The following is a 16,611-nucleotide window of genomic DNA, read 5'->3' on the forward strand; positions in this document are numbered from 1 at the left end:
ATTTTCATATTAAAAAGATAAAGAAAAAAATAAAGACATTTAAAAAAAAAATCTAAGGTTTGCTATGTTATAACCACTCAGTCGGATTTCTCAATTAGGCTTTTAGCCACAGCACCAATAAAACTATGAAGATATGAATATGAAAGTTTTAATCCAAACTCAGATGTATTTTGCTATGCCAGTTGTCTCATTTTGTGAAGTTTCCATCAAACCAAGGGCCTGCTGGAGAGCCATTTCTGTTTAAATGCATTTTTGTTCTATCCCATAAAAAGTGTAAGGAGTAATGCTTTCACAGGAATATGAAGAAGAGATGAAGATTGGGCTTACGTCTCTTCCAAAAATGAAAAGTCCTGAAATGGACCACATAGTTTTCCTCTTTATAATAGCTGTCAAGGCAAAGAGAGCTCTCTGTTTTATCCAGATTCTCAGCTGAATAAATATGCTGCACTAGCTGAGGGCTGTTTTCCATTTTAATAGCAAATATTCTGTCGATAACAACCTTATACATGAAACAGGAGCTTTTTGATATATGTTTTATTAATCAAAGTAATTGAAGCACAAAAATTACTGCTAACAAGTAGACACAGGGCAATAGATTCCAGCAGATCTGAAATGCTTTTTGGAAGCGGCACTACTGAAGTGAAAAAATTTAAATGATTCATGTTGCTTTGTACAAGACTTAAAGGCAATATTAGGTAACACAACAAATTCAGCTCAGTGCCTTCACTTGGCTATCTGAGGGATGAATTTAGCCCAAAGGCTGGGATTTGGCTCCACATTTAGACACCTCTACTCTAAGAGCAGGTGTTCGTAGGTAGGGCAGGTGGCTAAACACTGTTGTCACTAGAGATTTAGGATAGCTGCATCATGCCCATGGCCCAAGCAGGTACAAAAAATGAGCTAAGAAAGATCTGCTCCTTTCTGCATATAGCTGCTGAGGCCAGGAGGGTATCTCATGGCATCTCAAGCAGCTTTCAAAACCTATGTTTAGGAAACGAATACAGTTTCTTATTCAAAAGAGTCAGTGCTGCTTGACTGAGTGGATGCACGTGTCCACTTTAGGATGGGACGAGTCACCCTCCAGTTTCCTTTGAAGGCTTTGAGTAGATCCCCGTTGATGATAGTGGGATCTGAAACATGTAGCATATAGGAAGATACCTACATTAAAGATGCCTACGTGTATGCATCTGAAGTCAGTTAAATTAGTCCAGAGATGTGTATTTCTTTTCTCTAAATACAGAGAAAGCTTACCTCATTAGCTTAAACTAGATACTTGATACATGAACAGCCAATATGGTGAGTTGAACCTCACACTCCCAGCTTGCCATATATTTTCCAGTTTAACATAACTATCCTTTATATCAGGCACACTTCATGTAGAAATGAGAAATAACAACATTATTATGCTATTCTCTAGTGAAAATATAATGGAAATATTGTCTCCTACCAGGTACCAGAGCAAGCTTGGTTCAAAAATCCAGAAGCTGATTCAACCCCTGTTGTTGAATCAGCCTGTGCTGGTACCAGGAGGTTGAATTTTTGATAAAAACTGGAAAAAAATTGTGTCCAAATGCCATTAATATATTTGTTAGCAGTAAGTTGATTTTCTAGATGTTATTCTATAATAATCATGGTTCCATCGTGCTAGACAAAACATAGATGTGTAATCAAACTGTCTTTTTATCATAATATAGCTATTACCAGACCTTTTGTTATTATGAAATACCTCCAGAAGAGTAGTCTGCTTCATGTGATTTTCACCACTGAATATAATCAGGAAAACCTGGAAGATCTGTTATCTGACATCTTGACTTGAATTACTCCCCATGTACTGGATTCGCTCTCTCATGGACATGATCAACTAAGACTATTTTTACCTGGATGTTAAAAACTTGATGGAGTGCTGAAGAAGGTCTGTTTTCTCAGAGGGTTTGGCAGCTGCAATTAGTTGGACCTCAATGACTCTGCTATCTGCTGTTTACAAATAAGCAGTCTGAGTGGCAACATGTATTCTCCATACCCCACATATCTTGGTAAAATCATTCCAGTCTTTCTTCACAATCTTCAGCAAGACTTTTCTGATGCTTCAGCTCAGCTCTTTCCACGTCATAAATATTTTGACAACATCCTTTAGAGTATCTCAGTCTCAAATCTCAGTCAGATTCATGGCATTTACAGGCATGTTTGGCTCATTTGCTTATAATGTGTAGATTGTGTGCTTTCAGTAACAGGTGCCATTAGAAAATACCAATATGACCAGAAAGCAGAGAGAAGGCAAAGAAGGAACACAAAAGACAGGAGGAAAGTAAAACATATAAAGAGAGCTATGGAGATCTCTTCACCCTTTGTTAGAAAAATGAAGTCAGGAGAAAACTGATGAACTTGAGAGGCAGAAAATTTAAAACTAGAGCTGTTTTTTCCTGCAGTGTGTAATTGCCAAAAGATGCTCTTTACGTGGTTTTCCATGTTATCTCTGTTATGTGTCTGGTCCTCAATGCACAGGTTGTTTCCTATCCTTTTGGAAAGTGGATTGCACCCTTCAGGCACCCATTGCAAAAGATAATGAAAAAAATGGGTTAGTTTGGCTTAGATATCCATATGTTTATTAAAATATTACATGTGGTTCAGGAAAAGAAGCAGCAATAATAATAAAGAATATGCTTCATCAGCAAATGAGAAAAAGCAGTAAGGATGTCTTTACAAGCATCTAGTGCCGACTGATGTGAGAGATGGTTTATACTGCTGCATAAATCATGGTTTTGCTTCTTATTCCTGTTCACTGGCAGAACAGCCAGTGGCATGCCAAAGAAAGGAAAGAAAAATCCACTTAGAAACGATTCTCTGGAGTCTGCAGCCGTCCACTTCACTAAGGAATAACTCATCTGAGAGTACAAAACATTCCTGCTCCTTGCAGGATTACTGCAGATACTAATGGAGTTATAAGTCTTTGCTATCTATCCATTTTCCAGTATGGGGTTGTTTGTTTTTCTGGGCAGTGACAATGTGTTTTGAAACAAAAAAAAAAAAAAACACTTTCTTTCTTGACTGTTTGCTGAAAACGTAACAGAAGGCTAGATTTTGTGCTCACTTTTATAGGGAAGTAAGTAAAAACAAAGTGCTCCTCCCCTGTGTTTTCTGCGCCAGCTATCAAGCTTCTGGGCAGTGAAACACAAAAATTTGCAAGGTTTCCTATTGCTTATCCATTCTTATAATGGGAAATAGGGCGCAAAACAGAACAGACAGAGCACTGGATCCATGCTTTGACCCTAAGACATAAGACATAAGACACCCTAAGACATGCGCCAGCAAAAGCCAGATTTATTTGCTGTGCATTATATTTATTCCCTCCTCATAACAAGGAGGAATTATGATTTCATGCATCAAAGGGAATGACAATAGTTCCAGGGCCATACATCTGATGTTTTGCCCCTGCTCCGTGCTACGCCTAAAGTCTGAATCTAGCTCGTCGTGATGGGTTTGCCATTGCCAGATTTGCTGAACATGCAGTGTCTGCACTTCTGCCCACTTCCAGGAGCCATGTTTAAGCAATAACAATATTAAGAAGAAACAATTTATCCAAATAAATTAAGGGCTAAATATACATACATGTGAGTCAGTGATGCTGAGTGTCACGTGCTGTCAGTAACTTTTTACCTCAATTGGAAAATGATTGATTGCATTAATCCAGTAGTGGAACTACATTAATATCCCCAAGAAAAAAACAGACATATTCAGGAAATTGTAACTGTGAGACTTCTGAAACCAGAGTAAATGAAACTAAGGGAATTTACAAAATTTTTGAGAGGGACAAGCCTATGACTTGACCTGAGCTACCTAAATTTTAGACATATATTTACATTCACATATAGATAGAGATGTAGAACAAATTACCTGTGAGTATAAAATGCTTTCCTAACTCCAGTATGATGATGGGACAGATAATGATAGATTCATACTCATGAGGTGGGAAGGCAAAAAGGGATGATGAAACTGAGAGTAAATATGTTATACTTGTAATTAATACACAACACTAAAATATGGAGTCGTATTTTGCATCACATTCTGAATGAAAACAATGCTGATTGATAGCAAAAAGAACCGCAACCATAGGTTTTCTAAAAGACATGAACACCATGTCCTAAGAAATTAAGCAAGAAATGAAAAAAAAGTCTACAAAAATGCTTTGACTTATTTCCATTTCCTCATTCTGTATGATTAAACTAGTCACAAATAAGCATTAACCCACTGCTAACGCAGATGAGAGCCAATGACTGCCATGTACTGGATGCATCATACACACACGTTACACAGACTGTGACAACTGAATGCACACTGTAATACAACCTAGAGAAAAAAACCTCTTCTTTAGCAGTGATGCTCAGAAAGGCTTCTGCAAGCTAACTAAGACTATTAAAATGATCTACCACATCGCAATCAATATTTCTATATTTAGATCTCTGAATCAATTTAATTTGTGCATTTGTTTAGCAAATCAATACAGAGAATGGTATGTTTTGAATCATAACAAAAAGTTCAGCACTGGAGACAGTAGCCTAATCTTTAGGATACAGAAATATCTCGGTTCATCTGAAAATCTGAATGAAATATGTGGAACTGGTGTTCTATGAGCCTGAACTCTTCTCTTTTTAAATGAGTCAAACAGCAACAGTGCAGCTTCCCATAGTTACCATATTATTATTATGATTTGTTTTGCTATTGCTGAAGATGTGTTTCAGCTGCACAAGCTACAACAAAGACATAGTTCTGCTCCAGAAAGCTTGCAACTTCTAACACAAAGACACAAAGACATGGGGAAGACATGATTTCCTGGAATTAATAAATGAGGAAGACAGCTTGACTTTTATTAAATCACTTATTAGGGTGAAACAATCATTCACTGATCAGACCCCTCCTGATCTCAGTCTGTGGGACCACCAGAGCATGGGTCTCCATAGTAGTCTTCTCTACTGTCATGCCAATATCAGTCTGCTGGAAAAAGGAGGGAGCTGACGAGGGAGCTTCAGTGAAAGAACTGTACAGAGACAGGGCTAAAATTGGTGACCAGCCCTCCCAGCCCAGAGGGAAACTCTCACGTCTGTGTCCCTTCTCCAGGTTTCCGAGTTTCCACCACCCACCGCTCTCCAGCAGTGGTAAAGCTGAGCAGCTGGGACCTGCTGCGGACCCCACCCAGCGGCATTGCGCTGTCCTGCCCTCCGCTCCTCAGTGCACTCCTGGCTCACCCGTGCACCCTGGGGAGGAGAACTTCCCATAACAGAGCTCTGCTCAGTGCGATCCTGATGGGAATGGTCCCTCCAAAGACATGAAGGAAACATTTACTGGTGGCATTCTGGAATATAGTGGAACCTACCAGAAACTACTGAGACTGATTTAAGGATTAGGGATTTTTTTAACGTGTTTTCTAGTATTTTGGCCATTGGGACTCATATTTTAAACACTTCTCTGGAATCAATTGGTCTAGAAATTTCTTCCCCCCCCGCTTCATTTCATATAAAAGCAAACATCTCTCACAATCCCCTAGCTCCTGAAACCAGGATTGAAAAATGCCACTTCTGAGGGTCATGTGGAAAAGCAGTAGCCATGTCAAAGCAGCTCTGGAGAGCTACTGATGCATCCTAAAATAAATGTCCCAGGTAGACTGATGAGATCTTCTCCTAAAGGAAACTCCACTTACTCTGCAGAGAACTTGGTAGCTACCTGGGCTGGACCCCTATGTTTTAGAAGGGCAAAGTTGGGTTGGAGGAATCCCACCTCCAATTTCACTAGAAAATACAAAAAATTCTCAGAGTTTATGCAAACGGCAAGACCAAGTAAATGCTACACTTTTGTGCAATATTAACATGTGATTTTTTGACTTTTGCTTAAAAACAAAATTATTGCTTAAACCTTTGCCTCTGCCCACCACAGGCAGAGAAACACTCAGTCTCTAGAGTGCCATTACCACCACTATTGTTTTTAATGGGAACGCCTGCCAGGTCGGGAGGAACACGGCGCACAACAGTGGTTATTCAGCTTTCTCTTTTTCTAAACATGTTCGAAATAAGACATTCATTTCACAAGCCTATGCTGCGCCCTAATAAATATTATGTGACTTGAAATTTTAGTACTTACGCATACAAAGGTTGGTTGAAGGAGATAGTCACATGTGGGGCTTGATTATAGTGTTTTATCACTCAGCCGAACATCTAATGTTTAGCACAGTAGTTGGAGTGCTTCTCTTCATGTCATAACAAAGGTTGCCCTCAGATAGTAATTACAGCCTTCCTAATAAAAGGAAAGGCGGTTTGGAACTGCCTGAAAAGTTCAGAAGCTAGAAATGAAGTTTGGAGAAAGAGTTTGCCATCACTTTGCATGTGGCAGGTAGTTTGGTGCCTGAGCTGCTGTGCAGCGAAGTGGCAGATTTGCCTTGAAAACATTTCCTCAAAGCTGGAGACATTAAAAAAAACCCTAGCTAGGGAAAACGAAAGTCTCCAGGATTACAAAAAAACACAGCAAAGTTAATGTGTCTGTGAAAAATGTACAAAACAAGTTTGAAGAATCATTGTATGATCTTTTAAAAGGGCAGAAATGCGTAGTGAAATGGAGATGTAGAGCAGAGCATATTCAGCAGAGTATATTCAGAGCAAAGCTGCCCCTACTGAGTGCAGTGGTTAAGCATTCATAGCTTTGCCCAGGAGCAATATGTGCCAATATGGGTTATATTTTCTGGTAACATTTCTGAACACATTTTATCGGGGCTCTCATGAGCTGCTGATGGTGTATGTCTCTGCTTTTGTACTTACAGCATAGCAGTCAGGTTGATAAAAACAATTTGGGTTTTTTTAACGCAGTTAAGGGCACTAAATCACAGACCTGTGTCTCTCTCTTCTGCCTTTGAAAATTCCAAGTGAATTGTATTTCTGATCTTTTGGATTTCTCTTTTTCTGTTCGGACTTTCAAACTACTTATCAGTGGTCAGCAACCTCATTAGCAAATGTCTTACAAATTGCAACATATGGATCTGCTAGTTTTACCTTTGCAGCTTCCCAGGGATTCTCTTCTATTATTAAATAAACAGTGGAATTAATAGTTCCAAGGCCCCAAATTTTATCATCTGCTTCACACTTGGAGAGCACTGTCCATATATAATTTTTATTTTCATTACATTGGTAGGTACAATTTTTCCTATTTCCCTTAGCTGGGTAATAACTTACTCTATTTTTTTGCTGCCCATCTCCTTTCCCTATAGAGATTAAATGACTATGCTTTTCCAGCCTCTCTGTACTGTGCAGGCTCTCTTCTATTTTCCATGTTTTTGCATCCACCTTTTTCTGGATTGCAGCTGTGTCTTCAAATTAGGGTGTCGGATTTTGACACATTTCTATACGAATAAACACGATTTTCATTTTCTGTGGTGTCTAGGCAGTGACATTATGCCATGAAAGGTACAACTTGATCATAAAATTGGATCTTCCTACCCTTTTCAGAAACATGCCTTCCCTCACGCACAGCCTCCACGTCTCTTGCTAAATAAAGCTGTGTAGTTCTGCACTAAACCGTTTAGCCCTTACAACTTGATGCTGCATTTCATGCTTAAATAACCATTACTTTATTAATATGTGTGGTCGCAGAGATGTTTTGACATCCGTCAGGAAATCTGATGGTTGTTTGCTCTTTGCTGTGGAGGCTGAAATATCCACCCTTCTGTGCTTAGGTAGCAGACGAAAGGTACTTTCAGATGCTTTGAACCAGTCAAGAATGTGCCATAGGAAACATCCACAGGGGAGGAATGAAGGGAGGAATATAGGTTGCCCCGTCAGAAACAGCATAAGACAAAGTCTGCTGGTGAGCAACGCACAGCATTTTTCTTCTACATCCCGGAGCCAGCAACAGCTCGTGTGTGTCTCCTCATCCATGCTGATGGCACGTGTTCCCAGCTGCAAGACTGGGAGGGAGGGAGAGAAGAAAGCTGATACATTGAATTTGTGCCATCTGGGAGAACAGGGGTAAGCAGGAAAAGCTGAGCCTTCCTCCCAGCCTTGCAGCGGCCCGACCTGCACACTTGCAGGTTTCAGGTGTTACCGGTATTATGGTTTGGGAAGCTCTGGCCTTCAGATATGCACACATGCATATATGTATGCATGTTTGCACGTGTAAACTCCTGGAGATACTCAGCTCAGCAGGTGATTGCTGGGCAGTTTGGGGAGAGTGCAGAAGTCTATCCACCCCCACCCCCGCCCACATATTTTTGCAGTCTCCAGATGTGGGGTGGCAAGTTTATGGGGAAGAAAATGAGAACAGACTATGCAGCAGGTTGCTGCTTGCAGCCTGTAACGTTATAGATGTATGATCTAGCAGAGCCTGTGTTCTTGCTGCACTGCGGTGAGTGTTGTTCATGCTTACGCACAGCCGCTTGCCTGTAGTTGTTTGCACAGACCATTTCTGGATTTCAAGCTGCTCACTGCTGTGGTACCCTCTGTGCCTTGCTTGGTATCTGATTCTGGTGGCTGCCTCTGCCAGCATCTCGCTGGCTGAAAAGCAGCTGTCTGCTTGGTAGAGGTGGCCCACACCTGCCCAGGTGACACGCAGGCTGACACGGCACAGCCACAGCCCGCTCTGCACTCCCTACCCAACCACAGGCATTGTCTGAAGTACTGCTCTGCAGTACTTTGCATTTTTACAAAGATTTTATTTTATTCTCAGTACAGGAAAGACATGGACCTGTTGGAGCGGGTCCCGAGGAGGGCCACAAAAATGATCAGAGGGTTGGAACACCTCTCCTATGAAGAAAGGCTGAGCAAGTTGGGGTTGTTCAGCCTGGAGAAGAGAAGGCTCTGGGGAGACCTTATTGTGGCCTTTCAGTACTTAAAGGGGGCCTATAAGAAAGATGGGGACAGATTTTTTTAGGAGGGCCTGTTGTGTAAGGGGTAATGGTTTTAAACTGAAAGAGGGTAGATTTGGACTAGTTATAAGGAAGACATTCTTTACAATGAGTGCGGTGAAACACTGGTACAGGTTGCCCAGAGAGGTGGTAGATGCCCCATCCTTGGAAACATTCAAGGTCAGGTTGGATGGGGCTCTGAGCAACCTGATCTAGTGGAACATGTCCCTGCCCATGGCAGGGGGGTTGGACTGGATGACCTTTAAAGGTCCCTTCCAGTCCAAAGCATTCTATGATTCTATGATTCTATGATATTATTCCATGTGCTTCCCAGTAATCAATCACGTTTCTTGACAATTTGGAAATATATTTATATGCATGCATACACATATACGTTTGTATATACCAGGCCTTGAGATACTGCTGGGCGGTTTCTTCACAGATACTTCCTTACTACTTCTGCAGATCTTTTGCCCCACAGCTGATGAAGGCACGTGGCCATATGAGAGGGTACGTGCATTCCTGCTGCTGTGATGTTTTTTCTTGCCTGTGCCTGCACATCAATTCCCAATGGGCCCCCAGGTCCTCAGGCAGTGCAGAGCATTGCTCATGCTGGAGGTGGCACCTAGCAGTGTCACACACATCTGGAGTGACTCCATCCATCTCATGCCAAGGTGGAGCGTGTTCATTTTATGTGGAGATGGGCTGACATGATGTGGTGTCTGCAGTAGTGGGTGACGTGATTTGATGACTTGAGGAAATCCCTCCACTTGTGTATTCCCATGTTAATGTGGAATCTGACTAATCGATAAGCATTTGCTGGCTTAGGAAGTCCTCTCCCTGACCATCACATGAAGGACTGGGCATCAGAAACCTTGCTGGCTTAGGGGCATCTTTGTAGCAATTAAAGCAGTCACCTGCGACACCATTTCTGAGCAATACATTGGGTTTTTTGACAGAATAGATAGGTCTGAGAAGAGAGAAGAGGACCCAATTATTTTACTGCTGTCCTTGTGCCTGATGAAATAGCTCATATGCAAGAGATTATTCACCAGCGCTGTATATTTAGTCCTACCTGGAATGACGATCATCCAAACAGGATCATAAATAAGCCCTCTGTTTTTATAGCAAGGTCACATTCATGGGGCTTTGCCATCTCCAACAAATTCAGCAGCTGTTGAAAGGGCTTTGCTGGGAAGCCCTGCAAACCCACCTCGGGCAGTGGGTGGCGAACTCCGCTCTGCAGAAAAGAGGGGCATGAGAGATTCAGGATTTGCTGTGTTTTTGTCCCACAGGTTTTGCTCAGTCCTACAGAGTGCTTCTCAGACATTCAGGGTCAGATTCACCGTCCCTGGCCATAGGTGCTAAGACCAGGCACCTCACTGAGGAGCACAGTCACCCCTGGTGCCTCTGTGGTCAGTGGAAGGAGGTGGGTGCCCTGGGGACAGCACAGATCTCAGCGACTTGAGCCACCTTCTGGTGCTGCTGGCCCCTCTCTGCCCATTGCGAGGAAGTCCCTCCAGAGACAGCTAGCTCAGCAAGGGGAGGTGAACGTGGGATGAGGAGCACTCAGTGCTGATAATCCTACTTCTCTATTCATGCCAGAGATCATCTCAACACCATACTGAAATGGCCTGTGAAATAAATCCGAGTTCATCGTGGATAAGGGTGTTATGATAAGGAGCATTACAGAAGCACTTTTCTACAAGCCCAATATCTGGTTTTTATACTCCTTAGGCACTACACAATTCAAGTGCGGAGTGACATTTGCACTTATGGCAAGGGGTTACTAACACAAATCTCAATTTGTCCACATATGGGTTGTGCCAGCCAACCTGGCACTCCCCAGCTCTGAGCCGCCCGGGACCTGGCATTAGTGCCCCCCATTAACAGAGACAAACCGAGAGCTGCTGGGAGCATCTGGCCCCTGCCCATCTGTCCAAAGCCAGTTTTCTCAGCAGTTGTTTCCTTGCCATTTCTTCCAATACATTAATTGTTGTAATGGCACAGAAACCATCTCTTCTAATGCCTGGAAAGGTATATGGGAATGTTTCTTTTAAAGCCTGCAGGCTTCAGGGCATCTTATTGCTATCAACACTTCCTACTATCTTTGACCGAAGCTGTTTCCAAAGCATACATACAGCAGATACACAGTGCACATGTGACAGGGATATGTGTGAAATATTCGCCAGGGACAAGGTGAGTCAGGTTTGTTTTATAGACCATGAAAGAGGGGGCTGAACTCACACTGTGCCATCAATCTTGTCGATTCACCGTTGCGGAGTCACTCCTGGAGGCCGTCCAAGCCTGAGCGGAAGCTCTCAGGAAGGACAGAAAATTGGCAAGTGCCAGATGATAAATATTTTAAGCTCCCGTTGCCTGGCCCAGTGCCAGCGCAATGCCCTCGTGGGAGCGCAACCGCCGCTGGAGTTTGGGGCTGGGGAGCAGCGTAGCTGCTGCATCCCATCCAAGTGGAGAGTTATAAAGGGAAAACATGGGAAGTGTTAAAAGCCACAAATCAGGCTGTTGTTGCCATGATGACCCAAAAGCATCACAGTAAAAATCAGGACCTTTTCCATCTGGGAAGAGGATCTTGATTTTTAGGAATGTATTCAGTTCTGGGTACTGGTTACTGGCTGCAGAAGGGAAACATCTCCAAGGAAGAACCATGGGGATGCAGTTCTTTGGGGAAAGAGAGGCTGACACTCACCACCCAAATTGTTTTCTAACAACAGGTTCCCCCTTTTAAGACAAGCGGTTGGTTAAAAATTTGTGGCCGTTGGTGGAAACAGCTGATGGAGTCTAGTGTTTCTTTGCCTCCTGCTTGCATTTAAGCAACGTGTCAGCTCCTCTTTCCTAGGCGCAGCAGGGACCACACAGCGACTGTCTGCTCCTCCTTTCACCCACCCTTCAGCCAGCGCTTGGTCTGCAAAGCACACCAGGATTTTTCTCAAAGGCTTTCTGCCCAGCGGCCCCCGCTCAGGTCTGGAGTGGCTCTGCTGTCTCCTCTGGTCCGTTCTGCCTCTCCCGCCCCAGCATGTGCCCATCACCAAACTCACAAAACCAGTCCCTCGCCTGCCCGTGGCTTTGTGTCAGCAGCGCCAGACCCCCGGGGCTGCAGCGGGACCTACCAGAGTTTAACTGTTCCTTGCAACCCCCTAAAACAGAGGAGCGTGGGCACACAGTTTACAGTCATTTATAAACAGCATACACCACGTCAGGAGAGGACCAGGAGGATGCTGTACAAATAATATAAACTGCAAAGCTTCAGCAAGTGGAAGAAAGAGATCCCTTAGAGACTTCGTTTATCCTTCCTCCAGCCTGTGCTGTACACGTACGGTTGTCTCTGACAAGCCTTACATTTTGGATTCAGGTGTGTGCTAGCAGCAATGCATTTTACAATTAAAACAATGGGTTCAGACCTACCACGTGAGCCCACCGTAACACAGGAAAGGGATTATATAAACCTTGGTTTGCTCTGGCAATAAATTCTGCATTTCTACCAGTTTGTCTTACCCTAAATATTTCTCTTATTTCTGTGGAATTGGTATTGATAAGCACAAAAACCATAATGTCATCCGATGCTTCCAACTTCTTACACAGCTGCCTTTTTAGGTATCTAAGCCAGTGATCACAGGAAATTTCAGTGTTCCTTGAAAGCATTGAATCTACAGATAAGAAAGGATTTTTCTCAGACATAAGACAAGTGTCGGTGGTCTGTTGCAATTATAAGTGGACTTTTTTAACAAACAACTTGGAAAAATGTTTCCAGCCAGTGTGAGGATCATTCACTTCCATCAACCTGACACTTCTGCATGACAGAGTGGAGGGTCGGGAAACCCACCGTATCTGGGCACCACAAACAGCCCACCTACAGCATCAGGGTGTTACAGCTACTGCTGAGAAACAGCCCTGGAAGGGGGGTGCCCCAAAGCCAGAGAGAACCTTTTCCCACATGGTTTTCCTGTCTCTTCTTTGCACATTACTGCATTATTAGATACAGGTGTCATTACCCATTCAGGGGTGCATGATAAAAATAGTAAACATGAAAATGCACCTTTTAGAAGGTGAATTAAAATCTTGGGATAAAATGCTTTTTTAAATATCATTGTCTAAATTCCAACATATCTGCAGTTTCCAAAAGCAGCTTTCCCATGTTTATTGATAAATAACTGTCATTCTTTATGTCTTCTATCAGACTGACAGCCTCAATCTGAAAGCTGCATTATAAGTCACATAACAATTTGGCTAACTTTATCCATCAGGATGCCTGTTTAAAGCAGGGATACTGCTTTAAATGCTAAATATTTTCCACTAAGTTTCATGAGGATGCTGCAACAGAATGGAAATGTTTAATACAAATTTACTGGAACAGAAACCAGCAGTGGTTTGGAAAGTGCGCTCGCACTGTTTGGGGGAGTTTCAAAGAAAGCCAATTTCCCTTGTTTTAATCTTTGCATAGATTCTGCCTCCCCTTCCTGGCATCCTTGTTCCCACCATTGGAATCTTCCAGTCGTTCCCAGCCTTCTCCCTCCTGGAGGCCATGTGCTGAGGACACAAAATCTTGGAGCAGCTGAGGTAGCTGGTGACCGCACCAACTGCACCATCTTAGTACATTGCTACAAAACAGAGCTGGAAAAGCTCTTGAGAGCATCAAATCCAAGTCCCTGTCCACAGGAGGAGCAGCTACCCCCAAATGCCTTCTGACAGACACTAGTCCAACATGTTTCTTAAGCTCCAGTGAGGGGACGCTGCAGCCTCCCTAGCCAAACTGGTACCTTGCTTAGCTCTTCTTAACCTTGGGAAGCTTTTCCTACTGTTTAGCCTGTATCTCCCTTGCTGCAGTTTAAGCCCATTAAGAAGAATTTATTGGCAAATGGAAAGCTTCTCATATTTTATCCTCTAGAGGAGATAGCAATAAATTATTGGAAGCACCTTTAGGGCGTCTCTCTTACATATACATGATCCCAGCCTCAGCTTAATATTCAAGAACCACTCTGGTTTCCCATAGCCAATGCTCCTGGCTCTTGAAATGCTGTAACGCTGCTGCTTGCTGCACCCCTGAGGCAGCTCTGGGAATTTAGAGGAGCCCATTGGAGCTCAGTGGGGTGGTAAGCAGGGCCCCTGGGCTCATCTGGGGAGGTGTCTAAGGCCATTGTGCCCAGCACACACTGAGGCAATTTAAAAAAAGAAGAAAAAAAAGAAGTCAGAGCATGACAGACAGCTGCATCTGCTCTCCCTGGCTTCTCTGTGCCATGATGCTGTGCTACAGCCCAGGGACCAGCTCATGCCATCCCCATGACACCGTTTGATCTGTAGCTCTTCCATCGTGCCACACTCAGGTTTTGCCTCCCTCCTCTGACCCTGCCCTTTTCGGTCTTTTCTCCGTTTGCCACCTCTCCCTCAGCAGCGCAGGAGAAGCCCTCGGCAGGAGCATTTCTGCTGCTCTGCACAAGTGCCATCTTCCTGTTGCTCCTGTGCTTGGGTGCTGTGAATGCCCTGTCTTGCCCCAAATCCATCACCACAAGCTGTCATCACTGATATTTTTCAATGGGATCAAGCTGTGGCTTTCACTACTGAAGTTACCACAGCGAGGGACCCGGCAGATGCTTGATCTGATTAAAAACAAAGCGCCAGGCAAAAATCAGATACAAATTACCTCTCATAACTAAAACCATAAATCATACTGACTACTTTGGGATGACTAATTTCAGTGTCCTAGCATCCGGAGTACAGATACTTGGCTCCAGGATGATGGGTGAAACAGAACATGGGGGGTCCCCGATGAAGGAGCTCAAAAAGGTCTCTCTTAAAGGTCTTCTCTTAAAGGTCTTTTCAAACAGTTGGACCTGATGATCTTAAAGGTCTTTTCCAACCTATACAGTTCTGTGATTCTGTGAAAAGAAGAGTCAAAAAGACTGCTGCCAAGCTGACAGTGAAGGAGGGAGCCAGGGGATACGCGTACCAGAATCACCCCAATACGCGTACCAGGACACACGAATTCCTGCCTGGTCCCACTGATTCAGAGCTGCATACTTGGTGTGTCCCCGTGCCCATGGCGCGGAGGCACTCAGCGATGGCAGCCCCGCAGTCACCACGCTTGCAGGGGAAGTTAATAAGCTCAGCTCAATCTTACCCTGAAAGTCCCTGTTTTTCTCCAATTGCCTCCAGGAGGTGTTACACTGCAGATCTCCATAGGACTGAGAGAATTATGCTTTCAGATGCGATGGGATTGGGAGCCCAAAAAGACAACAAATCATCAATGCTCTGCTGCTTTGCTGCCGCTGTGAATTACAGCCAAAGTGCCCCAAGCTTTAGTAATTTCCCTTTTCACTTTTGCATACAAAACTGAAGCAAAGCCCCAGCCATGGGCAGCCCTCGCTCCGCTTTTCTGGGCAATCCTACAGGACATAGGCACCATCCCTGATTGCCAGCAGAAGCAGGGGCCAAGACTGCAACCATAAGCAGTGGAAAAATGACTATCGCTTTTTGTGACACAGGTTAAACCCTCTAGAGATCCTTTTCATAATTAGGCCAAGGGCTAAGACTGCTGCTGAGCAGGAACAAGCCTCAGCTTAGATTTAGGAGGCCCACAGCAGGTCCAGGCAAACACTTGTTTGCAGGCAGCCTAGCGCGGTATTCCTCACTGGCATCAATCAAGTGCTGAGTATTTTCCCAAAGTATTGGAACACCTTAAAGGTACTACATGTAAAGCAGTTCTAAAAATATTAGTGGGATGTTTAGGTTTCCATGTGCAGTGGTGGCTGAACGTCAGATATAGTGAGATCTAGCGCTTTTCCCTGAGGCAGGTTAACATAACCTTTTCCATTTTGAAAAACAAGATTAACTTGGAGGTTCTTTGTTAATTTGCAGGTCTTTAAGTGGACAAAGATGCTTCCTATGGAGTTCATGTTACAGCTGAAGCTAAACCCGAGACGTGATTCAGGATGCAGCTGGGGTCACAGTTCATCCTTTGGCTTAAGTGCTACCCCATGGAAGTTTGGCAGATTAGCAGGCCCATTTTGCACAGAGAGCCTGGTGTATCTGCTCTGCCAGGCACAAGAGGTTGGTGAGGGCTCAGGGCGAACAAGGTATTTTCAAAGTTGCATTGAACCAGATGTGCAGGTCACTGCATTTCTAGCAGACCAACATCAGCCCAGCATGACTATCCAACATCTGTCCGTCTTTGTCTTGGAGTAACAGTGCTTCATCGGTTGGAAACTCAGACGTCCAGTAAGACCAAACCACCAGGAAGAAGAAATGAGTTTGGCTGTAGTGCATGATGCAGCAAACGCTCCTCAGACTGTCTCACCCTCTTATCCAGATCATAAAAAATAGCATTAATTTTAGCTCTACCATTATGCTGCATTTATTGAGGATCCAGGACTTGTGGAACACTTTTTGTTCTGTTTATTCCCATTTTCTCATTAAAAATTGAAGCCAGGCTGCACACTAGAATTAAATGTGTTGCTCTGAAAGGCCAAATCCTGCTCTCTTTTCTGTCAATGACAAAATTCCCATTAGTTTTATTGGCACAGCACTGAGCCCTAAAGCTAAAAGTAGCTCCATGAGTGACAGAACCATTGCATTCAACATGAAATGCTCCTCCTGATGCAGACCTGAGTTTCTTTCTTTGCTGTCGTTTGTGAAAAATAATGATGATCTCTGCAGATGCCATCTGTGTAGGTCTGTGCCTTCCGTCCAAACCCTTCCGTGAACTTGGATTGCTTGGC

At 43.6% G+C, this 16,611-nt stretch overlaps 1 long non-coding RNA gene across 1 annotated transcript in view; it reads right to left on the minus strand.

Annotated features, from left to right (window-relative positions):
* The window catches only part of LOC142407632 (uncharacterized), a 30,344-nt gene extending 15,693 nt beyond the window's left edge, over positions 1-14,651 (minus strand). The window contains exons 1-2 of the long non-coding RNA XR_012774991.1: positions 14,619-14,651; positions 9,954-10,118 (exon numbers count right to left, since the gene is read on the minus strand). This is a non-coding gene — a long non-coding RNA (uncharacterized LOC142407632). The remainder of the gene's footprint in view (positions 1-9,953; positions 10,119-14,618) is intronic.
* Positions 14,652-16,611: the final 1,960 nt, after the last annotated feature.

Source organism: Mycteria americana, chromosome 3, assembly GCF_035582795.1.
Source record: "Mycteria americana isolate JAX WOST 10 ecotype Jacksonville Zoo and Gardens chromosome 3, USCA_MyAme_1.0, whole genome shotgun sequence".
In the NCBI taxonomy this organism is placed as follows: Eukaryota; Metazoa; Chordata; class Aves; order Ciconiiformes; family Ciconiidae; genus Mycteria; species Mycteria americana.